At 48.6% G+C, this 15059-nt stretch overlaps 1 protein-coding gene across 1 annotated transcript in view; it reads right to left on the bottom strand.

Annotated features, from left to right (window-relative positions):
• Positions 1-842: 842 nt before the first annotated feature.
• Positions 843-15059, bottom strand: part of ARMC9 (armadillo repeat containing 9) — a 121674-nt gene continuing 107457 nt past the window's right edge. The window contains exon 26 of the transcript XR_005584694.1: positions 843-970. The gene's annotated coding sequence lies outside the window, so the exon portion shown is untranslated. The remainder of the gene's footprint in view (positions 971-15059) is intronic.

Raw genomic sequence — 15059 nt, 5'->3', positions numbered from 1 at the left:
AGATCCGACAGGTCCCAAGTCATCATGGGGCAGTGAACTCTCGGGGCGTCAGGTCACCGAACCACCCGCAGCAACGCCTGACTTTCTGAGGAGAGGAAGGATGGTCTTGCGGCTAAGCCACTCACTGGGCTAGGGCCAGGGCCAGGGGACCTGTGTTCTGTTCCGGGCTCTGCTACAGACTTCCCTGCGCGACCGTGTACAGGTCACTTTGGCTCTGTGCATCTCCGCTCCCCGCCTGTAAAACGGGTCGAACGATCCTTCCTGTTTCCATCTTACCTGTCAGCTCTGTGTCTGCGCCGTGCCCAGCACAATGGGGCCCTGATCTCAGGTGAGACCGCTAGGTGTCAGCTGCAAAGCAAACACCAAATAACCTAAGCCTAGAGCTGAAAGGCGTTAACAGCCTGTGCTTATGTTTAGGGAATGGGTTTCACAGGAGACACCATGAGTGGCAGGCCCCCACCAGGGCTGGAGAAGTCTCCACATTACTAATACTCCTTAGGGCTAGTGTCCATAGCACTTCACAAAGGAAGGTGAGTATCATTACCCACATCATATCGCTGGGGAAACTGAGGCACAGCAAGGTTAAGTGACATGTCCACCAGCAAACCAGCGGCAGAACCAAGAATAACCCCCACCTCCTGATTCACAGCCCCGTGCCCTACCCATTGTACCGTGCTGCCTTCCAAAGCATGGGCCTTAAAAGTATTTGTTCCCACTCTGTTCATGCCCTCTGCCTCCCTTAATCCCATCTTCCTCCACTGGAGACTAACGATATTTGTTTCCCTGCAATTTCCTCGGGCTCCGTCTCTAGCCATGCCAGAGTGCTGCTCTGTTTCTCTTGCTCGGAGCTGGCTCCTGGCGCTCTCTGGATCTCACTCCGGCCTCGGTGACTCACACGGGAACCCACACAGTGCAGCCTTTCAGGCACCGTCAGCTCAGAACACTGCCCCAGTCTTCAGACTACAAGACCCTGGGGAGACACAAGCACGTAATTCACACTAAGCCCTTTTTTCCTCCTTTCCCCAAGCTCAGCAATGCAGGGACTCCCTCCCTCCCTGGCCCTCGCTCACTTGGAACAGGATCCCGTCCAAGAGGGCACGTGCGCGTTCCCAAAGAGTGCCGCTTTTATACCAAAGAGTTCAAAGCCCCTCCTGGTGCATTCCAGGTTGGGGCAAGCATCAGCCAGCCAGCCAACCAGCTTGCAATCTCACAGATCAAGGTATTTTGAGCAAAGACCAAAAGTCTGTAAAAATACATATTTTATAAAATCACAAGCTCCGAACGGGACAATTCTTGGCTCAGGTAGGTGAAACCTGCCAGGTTCCCTTTCCGTTCTTCTTCCTTCACCACACTTTCTCTGGTCCATCCTCAACAACCGGGCTCTGTACAAGTTTTGGAATCTGGGAATTCAGAACAGACTCTTCTGTTCCCCGTCTCCCGGCTGGCCGATGGAGGGATGCCTCTGGTACAAACTGCCCTTTCTCCTCAAGACAGAAAGCCATCCTAAAGCCAAAAGGCAGCTGCAAAATGAGTTCATGGAATTAGTGATTCCGGGCCAGATCCGCAGCTGCTGTAAATGGGTGTAGATAAAGCAACTTCAATACAGCAGCATCCCTTGTACACCAGCTGAGGATCCAGCCCTGGGACTCCAAAGACCTGGGGTTTGCCATGTGATGCAGCCGAATCGGACAGGGAGTTATGGTGTCCTGGCAACCCAAAATGTTCAGCATGGCGCTATTAGTGCGTAGAGTGAAACTGACCAGGGAGAAAAATCAGACAGTGATTAATGTGCAACATATAAGGAATCAGCATGAGGGGTGAAAAGTCAAAATGTTTTTTTAAGTTCCTCCATTTTCAATAATCGCAGCAGTTGACACTAATAGAGGGCAGGAAATGTGGCTGGTTTCGGGGGGGGGGGGTTATGATGTGTGTTTTAATCTGTTAGTTTCTAAGGTGCCACAAGGACTCCTGTTCTTTTTACGGATACAGACTAACACGGCTGCTCCTCTGAAACTTAATCTGACAGGGACCTTCTAAACTCCGAAAAGGGTGAAATGGGTGTAACAAATTCGCCTTATCTCATGGGACTCAATAGCTTTAGTTGGGCAATTTGGGGTTATACCAACTGCAGTTCAGACAGTTTTGCTAGGTTATGTGCTGCTTATTTATTATTTGTATTCCAGTAGTGTCTAGCAACCCTATCTGAAATCGGGGCCCCATTGTGTGAGGTGCCATTCATACACGTGGTGAAAAACAGACCACAAAGCTGGGGAGAAAGCAAGAATGATCATCTCCAGGTTACAGGGGAACGGCGAGACACAGATCAAGTGACTTGCCCAGGACAGAAGATATGAACCCACCCAGTGCAGGACTGAACCAGTGACTCTGAGTCAGTGGAGTTCTGGAGAGCAGCAGAGAATTGAGCAGCAGCAGCATCAGCAGCCATACTGCAGAACTGGCAGAGCTATAGCAGTCTGAATAACTTGCCTTTCTCTCTTGCTGTGGTCTGCCCTCTGCCAAAGTGTGCTGTGCTGTGTCCCCACATAAGAAGCTGCCACAGTCCCAGGGACAGTCTACACACACAGAACAGCTTCCCTCATCCAACATCAATCAGTCATCATCAAATTCAAAAAAAATGGCCATCAAAATCTTGAAAAATGAAAACAACAAAATGTAAAAAATGCAAAGGATAATGCTTATAAGAATCTTAAATAAATGGAAGCTATTCAAAAATAGATGAGAGCCCCAGAAGTGCTCAGAAGATCCCAAGTGCCCCTCATGGTGCCCATGATGCTGCCATGTGCCCAGCGTTTTGACAGCTCTTTGCCATTTTTGATTGCTTTTTTGCTCCTTGCCTTCTGATTTTGCCTTCTCTTTCTTCCCTCACTTTTCTCTTTCTGTCTTCAAAAATCCCTTTTCTTTCAAAAAGTGGGGAGACTCTCCCTTTGAAACCTTAGAGAGGGGTTTGAGACCCTGGAAACTAGCAGGGAAGAAAGGGGGGATGGATGGGCGTGGGGGGACTGGAGGGGGGGGGGGGGGAGGGATGGGGGGGTGATGGAGGGCGGGAGGATGGGAGTGGGGATGGATGGTGTGTGGTGAAAGAAAGAAAAAGTGGGAAAAGAGATGGAAAAGAGCAAGAAAAAAAAGAAAACCCCAACCCCAAAAAACCCCCCCCCCCACCCCCCCCCCCCCCCCCCCCCCCCCCCCCCCCACCCCCCCCCAGCCCCCAGAGCCCCCCCCCAGGGGTCCTCCCCCACACACACCCGCCCCACACCCCCCCACGCACACCACCCCCCCACCCCACCCCCCCCACCCCCCCCCCGCCCCTCCCGCGCCTCCCCCCGCCCCGCCCGCCCCACGCCCCACGCCACGCCAGCCCCACAGCCCCAGGCCAGCCCCAGCCACCCCAGCCAGCCCCACCCCCCCCCCCGTGCCCCCCCCCCAGCCCCCTGCCCCCGCCACCACGCCACACCCCACGCCCCCCACCACAGGTCCCCACACGCACGCCCAGCCACGCCAACGCCCCCGCGCCACACCCGGTCCACGCGCCAGCCCCACGCCAGCCCACCCGGGTCCGCCCCACCACGCCCCCACCCAGCCCCACCCCTCCCCACCCCCGGGGCGGGCCACGCCCCCCACGCCCCGCCTGCCGGTTCCTCACCAGGGTTCACACCTCACCACTCTCACCTCAGGTGGTGGCCTCAGGTGGTTCCCTCCACACACAGTTCACCACTTATGCTCAAATAAAATATAAATATCAAGTCCTCCTCTCCCCCTCCCCTGTCTTCCCTCCTAACCTGGCTGCATACAGGTGCTAGTATTCCTCCTGCCAGCCGGCACCTGCTGCAACCCTGCACCCCACTGCTCTGCTGGCTGGAGCTCCTCGAGGATTTCTTCTGACTTCTCTGACAGGCAAGCAGAAAAGGAGAAAAGAAAGCTGCCCTTGTATATCATTTCAACAATCCCAGGCAACACCCCAGATTTCTGCTGAACCCCAAGAATTATCAGAGGCTCTGTCAACTACCCTGGTGAGCAAAAACGAACTGTTTCTCCAGAGATGCGTCCTCCTCCTCAAGGGAAAGGAAAAGCGGCCCTCTGCAGTTGTGTTGTATCCTCCTCTCTCTGGCTGGGAGGAAGAAAAAAAGACACACCCTGGAGGTTAAGCAGTCCCAGCATGCTCGAATGAGTTAAAGCTAAACAAATGGGTACAGTGGAAGGGCCAGGTTCCCAGTTGGTGTAAATCAGCATCGATCGGGGGTTCTCAAACTGTGGGTCGGGACCCCTCAGGGAGTCACAAGGTTCTTACATGGGGGAGTCGCGAGTTGTCAGCCTCCACCCCAAACCCCACTTTGCTGCCAGCATTTTTAATGGTGTTAAATATATAAATAAGTGTTTTTAATTTATGGAGGGGGCGGTTTGCACTCAGAGGCTTGCTGTGTGAAGGGGGTCACAGGTACAAACGTTTGAGAACCACAAGCATAGAGCCATTGACTACAGAGGAAGGATGTTGATTTATGCCACCTGGGGGTCTGGCTTTCAGGCTAGTCTATTTGCCTGAGGATGGCGAACACGAAGGGACGAGACAGCGGCTATGCTTACACAGACGCAGCGCCGCAAACTCTTGCGATTCGACCACCAGTCTCACGCTATTTGATTTTTTTCTGAAAGCTCCAACTCCTGGTGATTACATGAGACTCGCAGCTTTCATTAAAAAAGAAAAGGAAGTTTCTAGCCCCCCTAGTCAGGAATAAAAGCTTGAAAATATGATCCTTAAACTGAAGAATCAGAAGGCAAATAGACAGGAGTCGACATTGGTGCTTCTAGAAAAGTCATGATTTTTAAGCCAGTCTCCTGATTTGGCAGGGTCTGGCTTACGAGTTTCGAACCTGTGGGGTTGGCCATACTGCAGTCATAACACGGAGGCTATGTTTCCACTACAGCTCACGTTGGCATAAATCACCCCCACGAGTGATACAAGTTACACAAGCACCGGCCTGGACAGGACTCCAATGATGGATCCCTGAAAGAGTCGCTTTCTTCGAACACAGAACAAGGATCTTTAGTAGAACAAGGATTTATTAAAACAGGATTATCCCTTCCACTACGTCACTATCTGCTTTTGTGCAGGGCTTGTGCGCCTAGAATCTTTCCCATCCCCCTGGCTTCCTGCTCCAGATTTACAAGGCACAGTTCACATATCCTCCCAATGTGCAGAGAGGATCCCAGCCTCATCACACCCAGTCACACAGCCAGGTGCCAGGCCGTGCACAGGTTGCCTGGCACTTAACTAAATGGGAGCCATTTAAACCTATTGTATTTGAAAGGAGCATTTGCATTTGAGACGATTGTCTCACCATGTCGTCTGCCCTCTACTTAAAAGTGACCAGCAAAAAAAAAAAAGGGGGGGGGGACACGAAGTGTTTGCACTCTTCTTGGCTTTTTTATGATTTATAAAGAAGGCCTGGAGGGTTGGGGGAGAGGGAGAGAGAGTCAGGCATGTAGGAGCATTGCCACCAGATGGAGGGAAGTAATTATTCCCCTCTATTCGGCATTGGTGAGGCCACACCTGGAGTATTGCGTCCAGTTTTGGTCCCCCCACTACAGAAGGGATGTGGATAAATTGGAGAGAGTCCAGCGGAGGGCAACGAAAATGCCTGAGGAGGTTGTGAAGGCTAGGACTATAACAGGGTTTAAAAGAGAACTAGATAAATTCGTGGAGGTTAAGCCCATTAATGACTATTAGCCAGGATGAGTAAGGAAGGGTGTCCTTAGCCTCTGTTTGTCAGAGGGTGGAGATGGATGGCAGGAGAGAGATCACTTGATCATTGCCTGTTAGGTTCACTCCCTCTGGGACACCTGGCATCGGTCACAGTCGGTCGATGGACCATTGGTCTGACCCAGTATGGCCATTCTTATGTTCTTATTGGGGGGCTGGGGCACATGACTTACGAGGAGAGGCTGAGGGAACTGGGCTTATTTAGCCTGCAGAAGAGAATAATGAGGGGGGATTTGATAGCAGCCTTCAACTACCTGAAGGGGAGTTCCCAAGAGGATGGAGCTAGACCGTTCTCAGTGGTGGCAGATGACAGGACAAGGAGCAAAGGTCTCAAGTTGCAGTGGGGGAGGTCTAGGTTGGATATTAGGAAACACTATTTCACTAGGAGGTGGTGTAGCACTGGAATGGGTTCCCTAGGGAGGTGGTGGAATCTCCTTCCTTAGAGGTTTTTAAGGCCCGGCTTGACAAAGCCCTGGCTGGGATGATTTAGTTGGTGATGGTCCTGCTTTGAGCAGGGGGTTGGACTAGGTGACCTCCTGAGGTCTCTTCCAACCCTAATATTCTATGTGTTTCAAGATTTCTATTCTGCTTGCTTCCTAGGCCTGGTCTACACACAAAATTGTACCATAAAACGAAAGGTGTGATTTTATACTGGTTAAATTAAACCAGTTTATTTGTGTGTGTAGGCACTTATGTTGCTTGCGACCTGCCTTACAACAGTCTTATGCATGTAAATTCACAGATGTGCAAGCTAAACCAATATAACCAATTTTAAACCAATATAAGAGAGTCCGCACACTAATTTGCATCAGTTTAACATACCATTTTAAGCTCACCTTCCATGCAGACAAGCCATTCTGAAAGGAATTTGGTCTTTTGCCTTCCCTTTTTTTTTTTCTTTTTGTTGAAAGCTGGAGGTCTCTGTGGAGGACTGGAGAACTAGTGAGAGAGTGGCACAGCAAGACTGAAAACAGAGTGACTGTGAGTGAAGGAAGGTTTAGACAGACTTGTCCTTGTTGTAGCACCAACTCCTGCCAAAGATTCAGGAGAAAAACTCTCTTCAATATTCTGCCCCTGCAACTCAGGGCTGAAGAACACATGCCAGCCCTCCAGAAAAACAGGGAAGACAAGGATAGATAGAAGCCTAAACAGACAAGAGTTGATGGAATAGGGGAAACATTTTTCTGTTGAACTTTGCTGGAAAGTTTCTTTCCATTGATGTTTCTTTTTGACTTGGTTTTTTCTTGGTTTCTCCCCAACCATAGGACAAAATGAACAAGGAAATGAACCCCCCCCCTCAAGATGTTGAATAGCAGATTGAAAGGCTGCCCCGGCTTTCCTCAGAGAATGGAAACACCAGAGGGCCCTGGGCTCTGTTCAGAGGTGCAGGATGAGGTCCCTTTCACACCTGCTGTTTGAATTGCTCAGGGGGTTAGAGATGAGTTTTGAAGGCCTGGCTAGAAATGGAGGGGCACCATCAGCTGTGCTGCAGTGCAGTAGGACTTGGAGAAGCGATAACTCCTGGTTCTTAGAGTCAATGTAAAAGGAACAGAGTGAAGACATGTCCTCTCAGGGCCCTGCTGAAGGACGCTGAGTCAGTGTAACATTTATTTCTTTTTCCAGAACGCCAGGGCCCTTCACTGCTTGCACTCAGCGACCCAGAGAGCTACTGCGCCAGTTCACATTTTAATAGACTCTGCTGCCACCCATCCATCTCCTTCAATCATGCTGAAAACCATCTGTCCCCCACAGCACAGGACTGACAAGCCCTCTGCATTATTTACTGAGCACCTTCAGCATACGCCCTGCATTGTACAAATAGGGGATGGCATTTCCCCCGGCTCCTAGGACCTAATTTTCCAGCAAGGACACACAATGCATTCCAGGTACATAATACACCCTCTGAGCAGAAGAAGGTCACTCTCAAGGCAGTGCCAGCATTCTTTGCATTGGCAAATGACACTGCTAGCCATGCCAGCTAGCCGTGCCAATTAGTGTCACGGCAAAGAAAAGGCAGTCGTTTGACTTTATGACTCACCTGACACGGTAACAGGTGATTAGGGAGAAAGAAATAAGCAAGATTGTGCCAGAGAGAGAACTAGGGGAGCAAATGCTGCAATGGTACCACACACATGGATATGTGCCACGGGTCCCAGGCTTAGCAACCTGACTTATAGTGAGAGACTCAAAGAGCTGAATCTGTTTAGCTTAACAAAGAGAAGGTTACGGTGGGGACTTGATCCCAGGCTAAGTATCTGCCTGGGGAATCAATAATAATGGGCTCTTAGATCTAGCAGAGAAAGGTCTAACACCATCCAATGGCTGGAAGTTGAAGCTAGACAAATTTGGATCAGAAATATGATGTACCTTTTTTAACGGAGAACGTCATTAACCGCTGGAACAATTTACCAACGGTTGTGGCAAATTCTCCATTATGGACAGTTTTTAAATCACAATTGGATGCTTTTCTAAAAGCTCTGCTCCAGGAATTATTTGGGGGAAGTTGTCTGGCCTGTATTCTACAGAGGTCAGACTAGATCAGGGGTTCTCAAACTGGGGGTCGGGACCCCTTAAAGCAACCAGACAGCAAATGGGAAAAATTGGGTTTAGTGGGGGTAATAGGAGCCTATATAAGAAAAAGACCCAAAAATCGGGATTGTCCCTATAAAATCAGGACATCTGGTCACCCTAGGACCCCTCAGGTGGTCGCAAGGTTATTACATGGGGGGGGTTGCGAGCTGTCAGCCTCCACTTCAAACCATGCTTTGCCTCCAGCATTTATAATGGTGTTAAATATATAAAAAGGTGTTTTTAATTTGTGTGTGTGGGGGGTCGCACTCAGAGGCTTGCTGTGTGAAGGGGGTCACCAGTACAAAAGTTTGAGAACCACTGGACTAGATGTTCACCATGGTCCCTTCTGGCTTGGAATCTATGAAACTACATTGTCTATGGTCATTCTTAGGCTAGTGTCTAATTGCTAAGGTCTCCCTCAGCCATTGCCCCATGGATGTATAATTTTAAGGTTAATGATTAAACTGCCAAGTATTTCTCAAGGCTTTAGAAACAATATTCAGTGACTCGAAGCAGGTGCTAGAAATGACTTTCAATCAAATGCTGGTGTCAGAGATTAACAAAGGCTAATGAGCGATTCCTATCTTTTCAGAAACACAATAAAGGAATGAATAGGAGGAGTGTGTGGGGGAGAATCTTGCACAATTCTGTCCTGAAATAGAAAAGCATTAGTTACATATGATGACGCAGGGTTCAACTTCAGATCTCAGCCCTGCTGTGAAATAGGTGTGAGCTGGGATGCACGTGGGGTAATGACACACTAAGCACGCCACTCTGGTGCAGAAATCGTAGATCCATAGCCGAGGTGCTGGGCACATCAGCATGATGCAGCTCCCTAGAATGATTCCCACCATTAAGGTGAGAGGAGGGGGAGTGAAGTGGAGGCAGGAAATGAACAAGAAGGAAGCACTCAGCAAAGATTCCACTACAGAACCAAGAGCCAGATTTTTACAGGAGCTCAGCACCCAGAAGCTCCCATTAAAAACAGTGAGCACTTGTGAAAATCCAGCCTTAACTGCAGGATCTGACAGGCGGAGAGCAAATTCTCTTCCGCCTGCACCCGACTGAACAGAAGCACATGCCCTGGCATGAACTTGCTCTGATCAAAACAAATACTGCAGAAGCAGGAGTTCCGGGTGGGATGATGAAAGAGGAAAAGAGTCTAAGGGCAGGTCTACACTAAGGCGGGGGTCAAACTAGGGTACGCAAGTTCAGCTACGTGAATAGCGTAGCTGAATTCAAAGTACCCTAGTTCGAACTACTCACCCGTCCAGATGCCGCAGAATCAAAGTCCGCGGCTCCAAGGTCGACTCCGCCACCGCCTTTTGCAGTGGTGGAGTACCGGAGTCGACCGCGGCGCTTCCGGAGTTCGAACTATCGCGTCCAGATTAGACGCGATAGTTCGAACTCCGAGACGTCGAACTCACCGCGTCGACCCGGCTGGTAAGTGTAGACTAGCTCTTACATTCTGACAGACGGATCAACCAGAGAGGCAGCGTGGTCCAATGGCTAAGGCACTGGTCTGACACTCAGGAGACCTGGGTTCTGTCACTGACCAGCTGGGTGCTCTTGGGCAAGTCAATTCCCCCTTTCTGTGCCTCAGTTTCCCCTCCCACCCTTTGACTTGCCTATTTAGATTGTGAGCTTTGGGGCCGGGACTGCCTTTCCCTAGGTGTTCACACAGCACTCAGAACAATGGTGCCCTGATCTCAGATGGGGCCTCTAGTTGCTACTGGAATATTAATAGCAGCAGCAACAGTAAATCATTAGCCAGGAACAAAGCGGGACACTGGTTCTTGAAAACCGACGGGCAGACAGTCTGCAGGTGGAAGCAATGTCTAACTGGTGCAACCACCTTTTCAAATGTTACAAGTGGTAAACAGTTGCGTAAGCCACACTGACACATCCTTTCAATAAAGGTGTTATGTGCTGGCTTCGGCTTTAGATATCACAGATAGCGAGCCAGAGATTTTAGACACCAGCAACTCTTACTGATTTCAGTGGGAGCAGTGATTTGCTCAGCACCAGCCTCCGTCAAATAGATAGACTGCACGTAATGTGAGTACAGAGAGCGGCTGCATCTTCACAGACGGAAATGTTTCAGAAACACTGTGGTAATGACCCCCATCAGAGAGAGAGAGAGAGAGAGAGACAGATTTTTGTGCGGTTCCACCCTTCCCCTGTAAAGATTGGTCTTAAATTGTGATGTGTGTGATGGCTATTTAGCTACTAGGGGATTTTGACCCTATGCGGAAAATTATTAAGAGCAAACATTATTGGGGTTTCGGAGACCCAGATCCAAATCTCATAGTCTGATCTCTAGTGTATCGCAAAACCGCCATGATTAAGAGACCATGTGGCCCCTCAGCTCAGATCCGCATTATTTACAATTATTTAAAATAAAATAAAATTACTTTTAATTCGGGGGTTGGAAGGTGAGAGAGGGAAATGTTCAGTTTGACTTTTGGCCTGGCAAGCAGGGCCAGGTCATCTGGTCATGGTCCAGGTTATCTGGGGCTTGAGGAAAGAAGAGATCCTGTCCAAACAGAGTTAGCTTCATCAAGTCCCATTTTTCCCAGATCTCACTTCCTCACTTGGGCTGGAGCTGGGGGGTGGATGAGGAAGATGATGGATGGGAAAATGCAGGGTGGGGTGGATGGATGGACAATCAGAAAGGCTCCATTTTGCCCCAAAAAACCGACGAGGATCAGTGATACTCTGTGCTGAAGAGGGAGCCATGTGCAACAGCAGGGAAAACGCAGAGAAATGCACATACATGGGGTTTGCTGGGAAGCTACAAAAAGTCAACATCAGGTCATCCGCTTTCTAGGCTGAGATGCTCCGCTGGTGACTAAATGTAAGTAAAAAGCGCCACAGCTTCATGGTAAGGCTCTCACTGAAAGCAACAGCCCAGCTAGGAAGCAGTGGGGCACGGGGGCAATGGAGGGGGAGCCCAGTGAGAGGAGCTACTGGCAGAGATTTCAGGGCCTTTCCGTGAGAGCCGACAGTCCTGTTTCCTGCTACTGAGATGAATTCCAAAAGCCAACGAGTGCGCGGACATTCACAAAACAGCGGGTTGTTCTCAGGAAGCCTTCTGCCTTTGCCAAGGCCGACCGACCTGCCAGGTTTCAGTTAAGGTCTTGGACCAGGGCCCATCTGCAGCACAGTGCTGCTGTCTCCAGCAGGACTCGCATCCCGTCCTCAGGTCGGCTCGGAGTTCTCTCACCAACAAGCTGGTCCCAGCAGCACTTGCTCACACCGGATGTCTTTGTGCTTCTCAGGCTGAAGAAGTGAGGGAGGGGGAAGGGAGAATATGGGGATAGGTTACTATTAGATAACGGTAGCCTCAGAGGAATTGAGAGGACCAGGAGACATACAGTAGCAGGACACCACTACCAATGCATTTTTACATACACTTCCAGTGCATGAGTGTGCACACGCACATTTACTTTCAGAACAAATAACACAGCCACATAGTAAGGGAAGAATTACTTACCATTACCCGTCGTTTTTTGTTGCCTTCCTTTTCCATCAGTCAGGAAAAACATCCCGAACACAAGCATTGCAGAGGTCCAACAATACAATAGAATTCTATCTTGAGCTGTGGTGACAAATCAGTCCCCACTGCTGTGGTTTATGGGGCAATGCATCCTTGGGTGACATTATTTCTTCTCTGGTGCTTCATACACCCAATGCAATGTATGCATAGACTGTATATTGAGTGTGTTTTACAAAGCACCCTCCCCAGTGTTAATGCTTTGCCTGCACAGATCACCACTGGCCTCAGCTTGCTGAAAGATAACTGTCTTGGAGTCGAATCCACAGAGAATGCTTAGTAGTCTAACTGCTAATTGTATTTAGAAGCAATCGCTGGGACCAGCACTGACACTTTCTGTTCCTATCCAGGAAAGACTTAAATTTAATTTGATGTAATTTGATAAAATTCTCAAAGACCTTACTCCACGGAAACAGTCAGTCAGAGGCCTTATGATTATTATTGCTTAATGACTCCCAGGTTTGAAATTCCTCACCCCTTTGGAATCCCAGCCCACATGAACTCACCCCACCAGACAGCCTCGGTAGATATAACTGAGTTCCACGCAGTTTGCTGCATGTGGATTTTTCAAATAGTGCCCGCTCCACACTACTAAAGATCCCAGGCCACTTAGAAAGAAAAAGTAGAGATTTGTTCCCATGTCCTGGCTAACATTTCCTCTGCCTTGACTATTACACAGGCAGCTGTGTGCTAGTTGTGTTTCTGGCTACTTCCCTCTTGCCCCAGAAGTGGCTGCATTTCACTGGTGTGTGAAATGATGCCTGTCTGTATAAAGGCCAATAATTTTCAAATTAGGATGTGTAAAAATAGCCACCTCCATCTATTTAGGTCCCTAAATAAGTGATCTGATGTCTAGAGGTGCTGAGCATTCAGTTCTCATTTAAGTCTATCATTTAGGCTACAGTCTAAAATGTGTTACAATTCTTCCTAATGAAAGAATATTCTTCCAGACATTCCCAAGTGAAGTATTATTGTCAGTAATAATCCTCATGATTATTTATCCGCTAAGGCTTCATTCTCTTTATTCAGCAGTATTATAAATTAAATTACCGTAGGTATTGTCACTAAACAACAAACCAAATGAAATGTGTCTGTCCTTTTTAGGATGAAAAACTTCAAGACAATGTGCAAGTCATTTTTTTATTTAAATACATTTTCATATAAGTCAGGTCTCACAGTGAATAAAATAATTTACATTCCCTAGAATTGCGTAGTGTACATTTATTGATAATCGTAACAGAGCAGCATTTCCACTCTATAAACACAAAGGAGGCATCTCATGGTGTCAGGTGGATTTCCTCATATTTACCTTTAGTGCCTAAAGATTCACAGGTGTAAATCAATACTCTGGAATTGTGAAAACTTGGGACACATGCAAGAAGTGCTGGTGGAATGTGGAACATTAGGCGGAAGTAACAAACTTTTCTGACACCCTAGAATGTGTCCATCAGACCAAAGTTTGGAAGGCATGAGACCCTTAAAGGAAAACAGTTTGAATCAGGATCCTACATTAGACATGATATAAATGTATAAGGAACACAAACCCTCATGCTTTGGGGCATAAAACAATCATTAACTTCCTGGCATTAGGAAAAATCTTCATTTGGAGCATCAGGTACTGACCACTAACAGGACACTTCACTAGATGAGCCGTTGGTCTGATCAGGAAGGGCAATTCCTAGGCTTCTGATCAGGGTAGAAGTGTAAAGCTCTGACTGAGCTGCAATTCTGCTCTGGGTTACAAGGATGGAGGGCTCACTCCCGCGGTTTAATGATTATATTTAAAATGAATCTCTGCACAGATCATGTAGCCATTCACAATTCATTCCCCCGCCCCCTGTCTCTCAACAACCCTCAGGAAGGCAATCAAGATACGATGATGAGGGGCACAATACAAGAGCCTGACTAGACAATAACTGTAATCCTGGACCACCTGACAACTTACTAGGCACATTTAATTAACACAGTGAAATAGATGGTGGACACTCTTCTTTTTTAACACAGCAGGTGGCCCACGGAGACTGGATGCCTCAACATACAACACTTCATCGGCCAGTCTCCGAGGGCTGCAGGTCCACAGCAAAGAGGAGTGTGGCAATGGGCTGATTATCACCCATAGCCCAGCAAGGGCAGGAAGCAAATCAGTTGCATGGGCAGACTTTAAAGTGATGTTCAAGGGAGCAGAGACCAGCAGGGGGAATTTGCACACTGGTTTTGGTAGATCAGTGGGGCAGTTCCAGGCCATTGTACTGCAAGCTGTTTATGGCACAAGGCTTGCTGCTGCTGCTTCTTTTTCAGCCTGCTGCCAACACCTTAGCAGATTTGAAACAAGACACTTTGGCTAGAATCATCAGATTGTATTTGTTTTCAGTCGGCCAAAACACGCAATGAGTTTCCCCCACCTCCACGCCACCAAAATCCCTTAAAGTCAAAGTCCCTTTGAAACATACAATTAGGCCTTGGCTACACTGGCACTTTACAGCGCTGCAACTTTCTCGCTCAGGGGTGTGAAAAAACACCCCCCGAGCGCTGCAAGTTTCAGTGCTGTAAAGTGGCAGTGTAGACAGTGCACCAGCACTGGGAGCCGCACTCGGAGCTATTCCCCTCATGGAGGTGGGTTTTTTATAGCGCTGACTTTCCTCCCAGTGCTCTGCCGTGACTACACGGCTGCACTTGAACATTTCTAGTGAAGATGGCCCCTTATAAACAGAGAATGGGGATTGGGTGGGGGCAGAGTTAATCGAGTTTCTGTTCAGTAAGTATCAGTATTGAGGAAGTCTGCATGTCTGTAAAGATAATGTGACACTTCCTTCATCCGCATACTGCACCCGATGCCATGACGTACAGTATAACGTGTGTTCCCTATCACGTTGCTTCAGGGGAAAAAAAAAAGTCAGCAGGATGGGAGCTAAAGGCCCAAAATATAGGCAGCAAAGAACATTCCCCCAAATTCTCACTATTCCTCTAATTTTTAAATCCACCATCCTGCTACCAAGAAAATAACCTCCCTGACAACAAACTCGTGACATAAACGGCTTGCAGTACAATGGCCCAGAACTGCCCCACTGATCTACCAAAACCAGTGTGCAAAGTCCCCCTGCTGGTGCTTCACTTCACTTCACAGCTACAGCAACTAAGAGCATGTCTACACTACGG

Source organism: Mauremys reevesii, linkage group 9 (genome assembly GCF_016161935.1).
Source record: "Mauremys reevesii isolate NIE-2019 linkage group 9, ASM1616193v1, whole genome shotgun sequence".
NCBI classification, from domain to species: domain Eukaryota; kingdom Metazoa; phylum Chordata; order Testudines; family Geoemydidae; genus Mauremys; species Mauremys reevesii.
This window is presented reverse-complemented; position numbering and strand designations above follow the sequence as displayed.